Below are 10522 nucleotides of genomic sequence, written 5' to 3'. Positions count from 1 at the left end.
TCATTGTCAAGTTCCATTGTAAAATTGACAGTAGTGCAGCTGTCGTTGGAAATGGAATGTTACCTAAGGAGTGTTGCTGTTTGTACCTAGCGACAATATTAACCGTGTAATACGTTATCCGTGAAATTATCACCGTGGTGAAACAGGGGTCATCAACCGCATTCATCAAATATGTAGAAGCCAAAAAAAACATACAGCTGCCCCGTAATGTCAAATCATATCAACATAGTAGCGACAAACATGGTCTTTTGACTTAAGTACAGACAGACAGGGCAACACAAATAATCAATGAATGATGAACGAGCCTCATTACGCATTCGGATCGACGGGCTTTACATGATAAAGGTGAGGACATACTTGCGCTTTGCATTATTTTTATACCATGTTGATATTTGGTCCCAACGGGCATAACAAATCAGTTTGAACTTGGGCTTAAGCCTGATACAGACGGCCTGCATCCCGTCTGCAATTTGCATGGGAACTGCACGCCAACTGCAACGCCCCATTCATCTTTCAGTCGGGTTTAAGTCCGTCTGTCCGCCCGCCCGCCCGCCCGCCCTTATTGCGCGAGAATGAGGAAAAACATTACGGTATGCACTTTTGCAACATACCTTATGCTGAGATTGTATGCGGATGCATGTCAGTATTGTCAGTCATGTCACTTTGGTGTGCGAGTCCTGCTGTACTTCGCTATATACATACAACTCGTACAAGGTACTTACAAGGCGCTTTCTCTTTCAAATACTGGAGCACATCAGTGTGAATAGTGTGATAACCGCGTATACAGGACATTTAAGAGCGAACAGGAGTGGTCATTTCTAAAGATGCAACGGATAGTTGTTTGGCCGGATATTCGGCCTGACCATCAGCCGAATATCCGGTATCCGGCCGCCGGATATTCGGCCAGCGGAACTATACCTACATTTCGGTTTTTCAAGTGCGCATTCTGCAGGTTTGACCTGTTTCCTAGTGAACGTTCGCGCGGACTCATTTCTAGGTTCGAAATGAGTGCGCGCGTGTGCAAGTCAATGGAATTATTAAATTGTTTTAAAATAATAAACAAGTACGATTATGACCGTGTCTGTTTCTTAAATCCAATTTTGTTTACTCCGACATCAAGCAATGTTACTATCCGGTATCCGGCCGGATAGTAGGTCACTATCCGGTATCCGGCCGGATAGTAAAATAAGGGCCGGATACCGGATAGTAACCGGATATCCGGTGCATCTCTAGTCATTTCTCCATACAAACGTAGGTACTCTACTGTTTCCTCCGTGGGTTTTGATCCTAGAGCAATGATTTTGTCAATATCTGTGTCGGACCGTTTTGCTTATTAGGGTTCCGTACCCAAAGGGTAAAACGGGACCCTATTATTAGTAATAGGACGGACGCAAAGCCTTAGGGCTTTGCTGTCCGTCCGTCCGTCCGTCTGTCACCAGGCTGTATCTCACGAACCGTGATAGCTAGACAGTTGAAATTTTCACAGATGATGTATTTCTATTGCCGCTATAACAACAAATACTAAAAACAGAATAAAATAAAGATTTAAGTGGGGCTCCCATACAACAAACGTGATTTTTGACCGAAGTTAAGCAACGTCGGGCGGGGTCAGTACTTGGATGGGTGACCGTTTTATTTTTTGCCTTTTGTAGCGATGCTACGTATTTGCCTAGGATAAATACATGTTTTTCCATACAAGATAACCGGTACAACATGACTGTCGCATTTCCAACAAAATAACATACACCAGAGTATGACACTTAGGTAAAACTATAATGTACCTTATCAGCTGTAGGTTGGTTGGCATATCCTGCCTCCTGGTTAGCTGGTTTCGAAGAAACAAGTCTAAAGAGTATGCCACTTGAACGGAACTTGTCACCTAAATTGCGCGGAGGTTATTGAACCAAACCTGGCTTCATGCATATCAAAATGATCCTCCTAGTCTACCCCAACTGCTCAAATAGGTCACTTCCTAATTTAATTAGTATTTTAGAATCATTTTCGGAATTTTTATGAAACATAAATAGTGAATATGAAGGTGTGAAAAGGTTGAAATTTTGACAGGAGAACTGTCAGAGAGTAGACTATGCGTTTAGTTACCGCATCGGAAAGAAGGTATTCTGAATGAAACAAGGTAGAAAACGTACGATAAAAATATAATTATTAGTAATTATTATTAACCACTTAAAATATTACAAGTATTATTGAGCATTGATATTTTTTCGAGAGTCATATGATTTGGAAAAGGTTTAAGTTGGTTTGACGTTTGATGCGTCGATATGGATCGAAACGGAGGGCTGTGGATTTTGCTAGAATCGACAATGGATGGGAGTTGGTACTGGGGCACGCTAGCATTTATACAGTTCCTATTTGAATATCGAAATAAACCGCCTCGCCCCCTTCCGCCGCCTGCCCTGGCCGGTGGAAGATTGGGATATATGTAAAGTGCGCCGTGTGTGTGTGTGTTGTGCGCGAAAAGGGCGTAGCCCACCGAGTGCTTTCCGTGCCGCCGGCGAGCGCAAGCATGGCCGACGGTCGTGTTGCTCCGAGCGCCGTTGCGCGCTCCCTGATGTGCTGAGCGTCGTGGGGACGCTGGTTTTCACCGCAGGGCGCAGTTTCCAAGGCCTGTGTGAAGCACCTCGGGATCGCCAGGCGGCACGCAGTCCACAGGCCTTGGAAACTGCGCCCTGCGGTGAAAACCAGCGTCCCCACGACGCTCAGCACATCAGGGAGCGCGCAACGGCGCTCGGAGCAACACGACCGTCGGCCATGCTTGCGCTCGCCGGCGGCACGGAAAGCACTCGGTGGGCTACGCCCTTTTCGCGCACAACACACACACACACGGCGCACTTTACATATATCCCAATCTTCCACCGGCCAGGGCAGGCGGCGGAAGGGGGCGAGGCGGTTTATTTCGATATTCAAATAGGAACTGTATAAATGCTAGCGTGCCCCAGTACCAACTCCCATCCATTGTCGATTCTAGCAAAATCCACAGCCCTCCGTTTCGATCCATATCGACGCATCAAACGTCAAACCAACTTAAACCTTTTCCAAATCATATGACTCTCGAAAAAATATCAATGCTCAATAATACTTGTAATATTTTAAGTGGTTAATAATAATTACTAATAATTATATTTTTATCGTACGTTTTCTACCTTGTTTCATTCAGAATACCTTCTTTCCGATGCGGTAACTAAACGCATAGTCTACTCTCTGACAGTTCTCCTGTCAAAATTTCAACCTTTTCACACCTTCATATTCACTATTTATGTTTCATAAAAATTCCGAAAATGATTCTAAAATACTAATTAAATTAGGAAGTGACCTATTTGAGCAGTTGGGGTAGACTAGGAGGATCATTTTGATATGCATGAAGCCAGGTTTGGTTCAATAACCTCCGCGCAATTTAGGTGACAAGTTCCGTTCAAGTGGCATACTCTTTAGACTTGTTTCTTCGAAACCAGCTAACCAGGAGGCAGGATATGCCAACCAACCTACAGCTGATAAGGTACATTATAGTTTTACCTAAGTGTCATACTCTGGTGTATGTTATTTTGTTGGAAATGCGACAGTCATGTTGTACCGGTTATCTTGTATGGAAAAACATGTATTTATCCTAGGCAAATACGTAGCATCGCTACACTTTTTCTGCATTATGGTACGGAACCCTTCGTGCGCGAGTCCGACTCGCACTTGCCCGGTTTTTTTGATATTTTTGTTTTTTAAGGCGCTAGAGCCATACAAAAATGGCCAAAATGGCCTCATTGACTATGCCGCAATGAGAGGCGTAGTATTCAAAACAGATAATTTCATAATCATTAAGATTTCCAAATTTCGTTACAATTGCTTAAGTTTTGGAGGAGAAAACAGTCGAGTACGAAACCTCGATTTTTGAGATTTTTACGCAGGATTTTTCGCCTTGTCCTTATCGCACTAGTTTTAGGAGCCGCTTCCGTTAGCGAGACGGGTATATTTACCTAAAATATTTAAAACTCAGCTCCTGTTTCGTCTTAATCAATTCTGTATGCGGCTAATGTATACCTGGCCTAAGAAGTGCCCGCACGGTCGGAATAGTGTGTCAAAGGACAATTACCATTAAATATCCACTATTACGCGGTTGGCGCGGTGTTGTACGTAATTACACCGCTGTAACACGAGCTTACGATCGACGATCGCTATTCAGAGGGTCTACCGCGAACCACGTTCGAAGTGTTGCCTCTCTGTCGCACATGTAAATTCGTAAACAGTCTTCCAGAAAATATCAGGCTCGAGCCCAATAAAACTAAATTTAAAACAGCAATAAAGCAGCACCTATTAAAAATGCTTGGGTGACAATTGTATGCCTGTGCCTGCAAATGACACCCAAGTAAAGTAAGGTATATCTGATTATATTAGTTAAGTGTATGATGTTAGTTTTTATATTTTACATTGATTACGTATGTAAGTAATTATATCAGAGACTCGCACCTGCTGACAAACTGTGTAAACAGTTTTGCAGGGAACTGAATCAGATTGTAAGGTTATTTCTTGTATTAATAATAGTAATAAATAAATAATAAAAAGTACGTAAGTGTGACTGGGAGGCAACACGTCGAACGTGGTTCGCGGTAGGGTATCAGGCATGCTTTACCAAATACGGGAGTAGCAATACTAACAATAACGTTTGGCTGCGGGTATACAACTAGTACACTACACTGTACTAATGAGGTTCAATCCACAGATTAAAAAAAAGTTCCAAGTGTCAGGAACAACATTAAAAATTGGCCAAGTGTGAGTCGGACTCGCGCACGAAGGGTTCCGTAGCATTGCGCAAAAAACCACGTTTTTTGTATGGGACCCCACTTAAATATTGATTATATTGTTTTTAGTATTTGCTGTTATAGCGGCAACAGAAATAATTATCTGTGAAAATTTCAACTGTCTAGCTATCACGGTTCAAGAGATACAGCCTGGTGAGAGACAGACAGACTAAAAAGTACGTAACCCCGATGGGCGAGTCCGACTCACACTTGTCCGGTTTTACCACGCAGCTTAACGTCAATATTTTTCTGTAATATCAAAAAACAAACATTTTCCACAATAGTTTTCACACAAAGCACATAACCGTCACAATATAGGATGCGTGTTATCGCATCGGGCAGTAATTGCAAGCCAGGCTGTTTGTTCACGATGAATCAATATTTTCGGCTGGCTGTATGCCGTTCGTATCTACTGGCCGGCGTCCGCAATTTTAACGATGTAGTTACCGTAGGTTTTCAATATTTGTTTTTACACATGTTCGAATGGAGACTAATAATACCAAAAAAATGCAAATGTGTCTGAAAAAATATGACAGATTATTTTCCGCTCCTGTATTTGGTTTTAATTTCATCTCGTAACCTCCACGCGTTCCTGAGATAAAGGATCTTCACAGACAGACGGACCAAAGAGATCCTATAAGGGTTCCGTTTTTTCCTTTGAAGGGACGGAATTCTACAAATGGAAATAGATGAAAACCGGATAGAGGTGCACATTACACATAGGTACCTATGTGTAAAAAGATAAAGATAAAAGATAAAAAATAGTTTATTCAAGTAGGCATATTACAATGCGCTTATGAACGTCAAATAAACCTTTACCGGCTCCAACCGTACACCTCTGCCCCGAGAAGATTTAAATCCCCCCTCAATTGGAGGAGGGTATCCCAATATGGGACCGGCAACAAACTCGGCGGGACACATCTTTTCAAAACATTATTACATCTTATAATTAACATGCATTACGAGTAATTAAGAAAAATACAATTTAAATTACTATAGAATTCATGCAATTATGCTCAGTGAGTACATAACTTTATAGAATTTGATATAAAAAATAAACATATATGTACATGAAATCACAAATACGTAGCTCTTTCAGAAAACATATCAAATCTTACAAAAGGAAAAGAAATTAAAATCAATAAAAGAAATGAGAATACATATTATATGAATCTGACTGATTGTTATGAGATGCTTTCATACAATTTGATGTGCTTTCTTACCTGAGCTGAGTCACCTTTAACTCTACACATAATAAAAGTAAATTATGCTTATCACGTTTTATTTGGATAAAAGCGGACACGTAGCCATGATATCATAGTCACGTTTCAAATATACAAGTCCCTGGTCTATTAGCAACACCACGCCTTCTACTTACTTTACAATTTATACCACTATCATAAATGTCATAATCATGTCCAGTGTCATTACGCCGAAGTATTTTCTTCACGCTAAACGTTTGTACAGGTCACGTTAAAGGTCTGTAAACTTTATTACAATGTAATAAGATTCAAAATTGTAAAGAAGTAAATATCCGTGACGGCCGACGTACACGTAATGTGCCAAAGTCATGCCCATTCGCCATTTCGGAAGGTGTGTCTAATCTGTAACGTCAATTCGTGCTTTTAGTTGTACCTACTTGCGTAATGAGAGACGAATACTAAACAGTACAGTTTGGCGTACAATCTTAAGCCTAATACCAGGCGTGGCTCACTCCGCGATTTCGTCGCTTTGCTACAGGTAGCTAAAAGTCCATGCGTTCGACCCCAATTTTGGGGTTTGCCATAAGCCGCGCGTGGCGCTGTCGCCACCTAGCGGTCATATCTGTGCTGATCGTGACAGACGCGTTTTGTTAGAGAGTGAGTCTTCTGTACCTAGTACTATTATTTCTTCTGTGCTAATACATAGATCACGGTTCCAGCTCTCTGCTTACACACGCCGTTTGTAATGTATGGAATTTTATAGCGACTGTCACATAGCTTGCGTTGCGTGCCCTGCAAATAATGACTATTGGCCTTTATTCGCAGAGTGCGTCTCTTATGGTTATCTTCGATATCAACGTCGTGACTTAAGCGCTCATTATTGGTAATCTTTGCGGACGAGATAACCGGTATCTTACATACTTTATATATTCATTTTTGCATTTTAATGAGCTTAATCATTAATCGATTTAATAGTTAGTACGTACACCGCATTCATTATTTCATGTACATAGTATCATCAACAGCGATTACGAGTTTAATCCTAGGTACAGAATCCAAAGATCGCACATTTATCAGTATTTTTTTAGCTTTCGTGCTATCTTACTTCTGCTTCGTCCTTAAAATTAGGGGAATCTTGGTTTATTTTTGTAAGTAGACAATACAAGTATGTGTCGTGTTGTGACCAATTTTTAAGCTAAACATTCTATGAGAAGACACTAATTTTAATTTTGAAATAGAGCATTCACTTGTATGAGCATTCTCGCGAACAGAAGAATGTAACTAGCGTTCGTCGAACAATTTGTCGAATCTTAAGAACTGCGAATGCTCGATGATCTTCTCGAGTGAATGCTCAAGTCTATCAGCACTTGCGTAGACGAACAAAATTCCCATTTGTGTTTTGTTTTTACAAACTTCTATGGAAAAATGTTATCTCGTAATAAACACATGTAATGTAATTACTGACAATTGACGCACCAATTTCAATTTGCACGCTCGCTATCGCCTTTGCCGCGTTTACTACCACGAGTAAATATATGTACGCAAGATTGGCACCAATACATTTAGCAAATATTTGCCGACCCCAATCATATTAGGGAGCAATGCCGAATTTGTAAAGGCTAATTATGTTGTAAATCAAAATCAAAATATACTTTATTCATGTAGGCCTAGCAACAAGCTCTTATGAATCGTAATTAATCTTAGGGTCGGTTGCACCGAACTGTTCGTATCGTTAAAGAGTTCGCTAAATTTTTATGTATGGAAAGTTTCATAGGAAAGCGCCGGGGCGCGCCGGCTGACGTTGATCAGTCTGTCAAATGTGGTTGGTGCAACTGGCCCTTAATCTAATTATCAGAGCAATTTATTGATGTTAATATTATTCCATAATAAAATTGGATTATTATACATGTCAAATTTAACACTAAGAATTTCACAAAAGGATCATCAAACATTAAAAAAAAATTGTATAAAAAAAATACCAGTCTAGAATTTCTAGAATAAAATCTAAATGTCAAAAAAAAGCATAAGTAACAAACAAGTAGATAATATTACATCGGAATATCCATTTCCTCATCAACAATCAAATATACCTAATAAATAAATAATCATTTCGAATAACAATTAATCCCACGTTGTATTATCATTCATGTAGTCCTGTGTGGTATAATAAGCTTTGGAAATAAGTTTACGCTTTACATAATTCTTAAATTTATTAATAGATAATTCAGTAATATGGTTTGGAAGTTTATTATAAAATCTTACACAATTACCCATGAATGATTTTTTAATTTTATGGAGCCGAGTGAAGGGCACTGCGAGCTTATGTTTATTTCTAGTATTAATATTATGGATTTCACAATTTTTCCTAAAATTTACAATATTTTTATGTACATACAGAATATTCTCATAAATGTATTGACAGTGCACAGTCATTATGTCAATTTCCTTAAATTTATCTCTAAGTGAGTCTCTATGGTTCATTTTGTATATTGCTCGAATAGCCCTCTTCTGCAGAACAAAAATGGTATTTATCTCTGAAGCACCGCCCCACAGTAAAATACCATATGCCATAATGCTATGGAAGTAACTAAAATATACTAATCGAGCTGTAATAGTACAGTATAGCCATCAGATATATCGGAGCGGCCAAGGTGTTCACAATATCTGAACACGCACTCTAACGCCCTGACAATAGAGGCGTCTTCAGATATTTGTGAGCGCCTTAGCCACTCCGATATATCTGATGGCGAATGGCGATTGTACAACATGCACAATAGTATTAGCGGATGAAATAAAACGTATCTGCCACCCTGAGTCACTTTTTCAAATAGAGGTAATATCATATCTTCATATTTCTACAGTTGGTGTTCAAAAGTAAGTCTTGACCTAAATGATCTACATAGTATAGACATAGACACATACCTGTTTGAGAGAATGGTAGATACTTTTGACGCGTAGTCTGATCCGCTACTTTTGATGCTACTCATGTTACTCGTATTATGATGTTAGTATAAATGCCATCGTTGTTTCTACTTTCGCTAATGTTGCCTCAAGGCGTGATGAACGATAATATTTGTGCGTTTGTTTGAGAAAACGTTTTCGGGAATATGAACAAATATTGTGTTTATGTCTGCGATAACATACGCTAATCGCGATAAATAGGCGCCGGCAATGTATTATCATAGAACAATACTGGCCTAGATCTTCTAATGAATGCTTGTAGCCGAACTAGCAGAGGTATGCGGCTAGAGAATGGTCTGTATGGCGACACTGAGTTTGTATGGCAACACTCACAGAAAAATCATCACCAGGAATTAAAAAACAGTTCTGTACGGGGGAAAAAAAATTAAGTTTAGTAATAATTATGGATGTTTCACTATTTCTGTAAAGTTTATTTATTTCTACAAACAGCTCAGTAATCCTAAATCTAATTTCAACAAAAAGATTATAGAAATTGCAAGAACTAATTGAAATTGCAAAAGTCAATTTGTTCCTATTAGTTGACTCTCGTTGTCCCCGGATTAAGTTTATTTTTGTAATTCTAAGTGTGTTTTTGTTGTAAGAGCCGGGAATTCCCGGTTCCGGTACTGTATTTGTACAGAAAACCAGTACCGGGAGCACTCCCTATGTGCGGCGTGCGACTGCCAAACACGAGCTCATGAGTTCTATACCAGAGTCATACCAACGAGGGAAACGTTTAGTTAAGGCTTATACCTATAATACGGTAATATGCAGATGAAATAACAGCAAAACTTTGACCGGCAAAGACGTCAACTGACGCGCACGGTTACATTGTAATATAGACCTTCACGCATTTTTCACGCACCTTTACGATGGCCCGTTATTTTTAAAGACAGATCTAGACACGCGGCAGCGTGTCAAGCCAAGTTCAAGCAAAGGAACTGGCTAGCCAGCGCCAAGTGTAATATTACACGAACCACTTGGTGCCACTTTTGACCCTTCTATAACTCAAAACATCTTTAACGTAAACACATAAAACTACGTGTGTTTAATTATATCCATAAGGACATCTAGAAGCCCAAATTTCATGAAGCTAGCTCAAACGGTTATAAAGATATGAAGGTCAAAAAGTCGTAAATTTTAAGACTGACTGACATACCTATAGTACCTAAACCTAACCTACTTCCAGATGACCTAGAAGGATGAAATTTGGAATCCAGCTCAGTTATTGTGTGAAAGCGTAGGAAAAAATCTAAAAATTAAAAAAAGTTATAAAATAGGGGGGGTCCCCATACAAAAAAACCATTTTTTATTGTGACTGACATATAAGTACCTAAACCTAACCTACTTCCAGATGACCTAGAAGGATGAAATTTGGAATCCAGCTCGGTTATTGTGTGTAAGCGTAGGAAAAAATCTAAAAACAAAAAAAAGTTAATAAATAGGGGGGGTTCCCATACAAATTTCTTTTTTATTGTGACTGGCATATAGTACCTAAACCTAACCTACTTCCAAATGATCTAGAAGGATGAAATTTGGAATCCAGCTCGGTAA

The sequence above is a fragment of the Cydia fagiglandana genome, chromosome 19 (assembly GCF_963556715.1).
Source record: "Cydia fagiglandana chromosome 19, ilCydFagi1.1, whole genome shotgun sequence".
Classification (NCBI taxonomy): Eukaryota; Metazoa; Arthropoda; class Insecta; order Lepidoptera; family Tortricidae; genus Cydia; species Cydia fagiglandana.
This window is presented reverse-complemented; position numbering follows the sequence as displayed.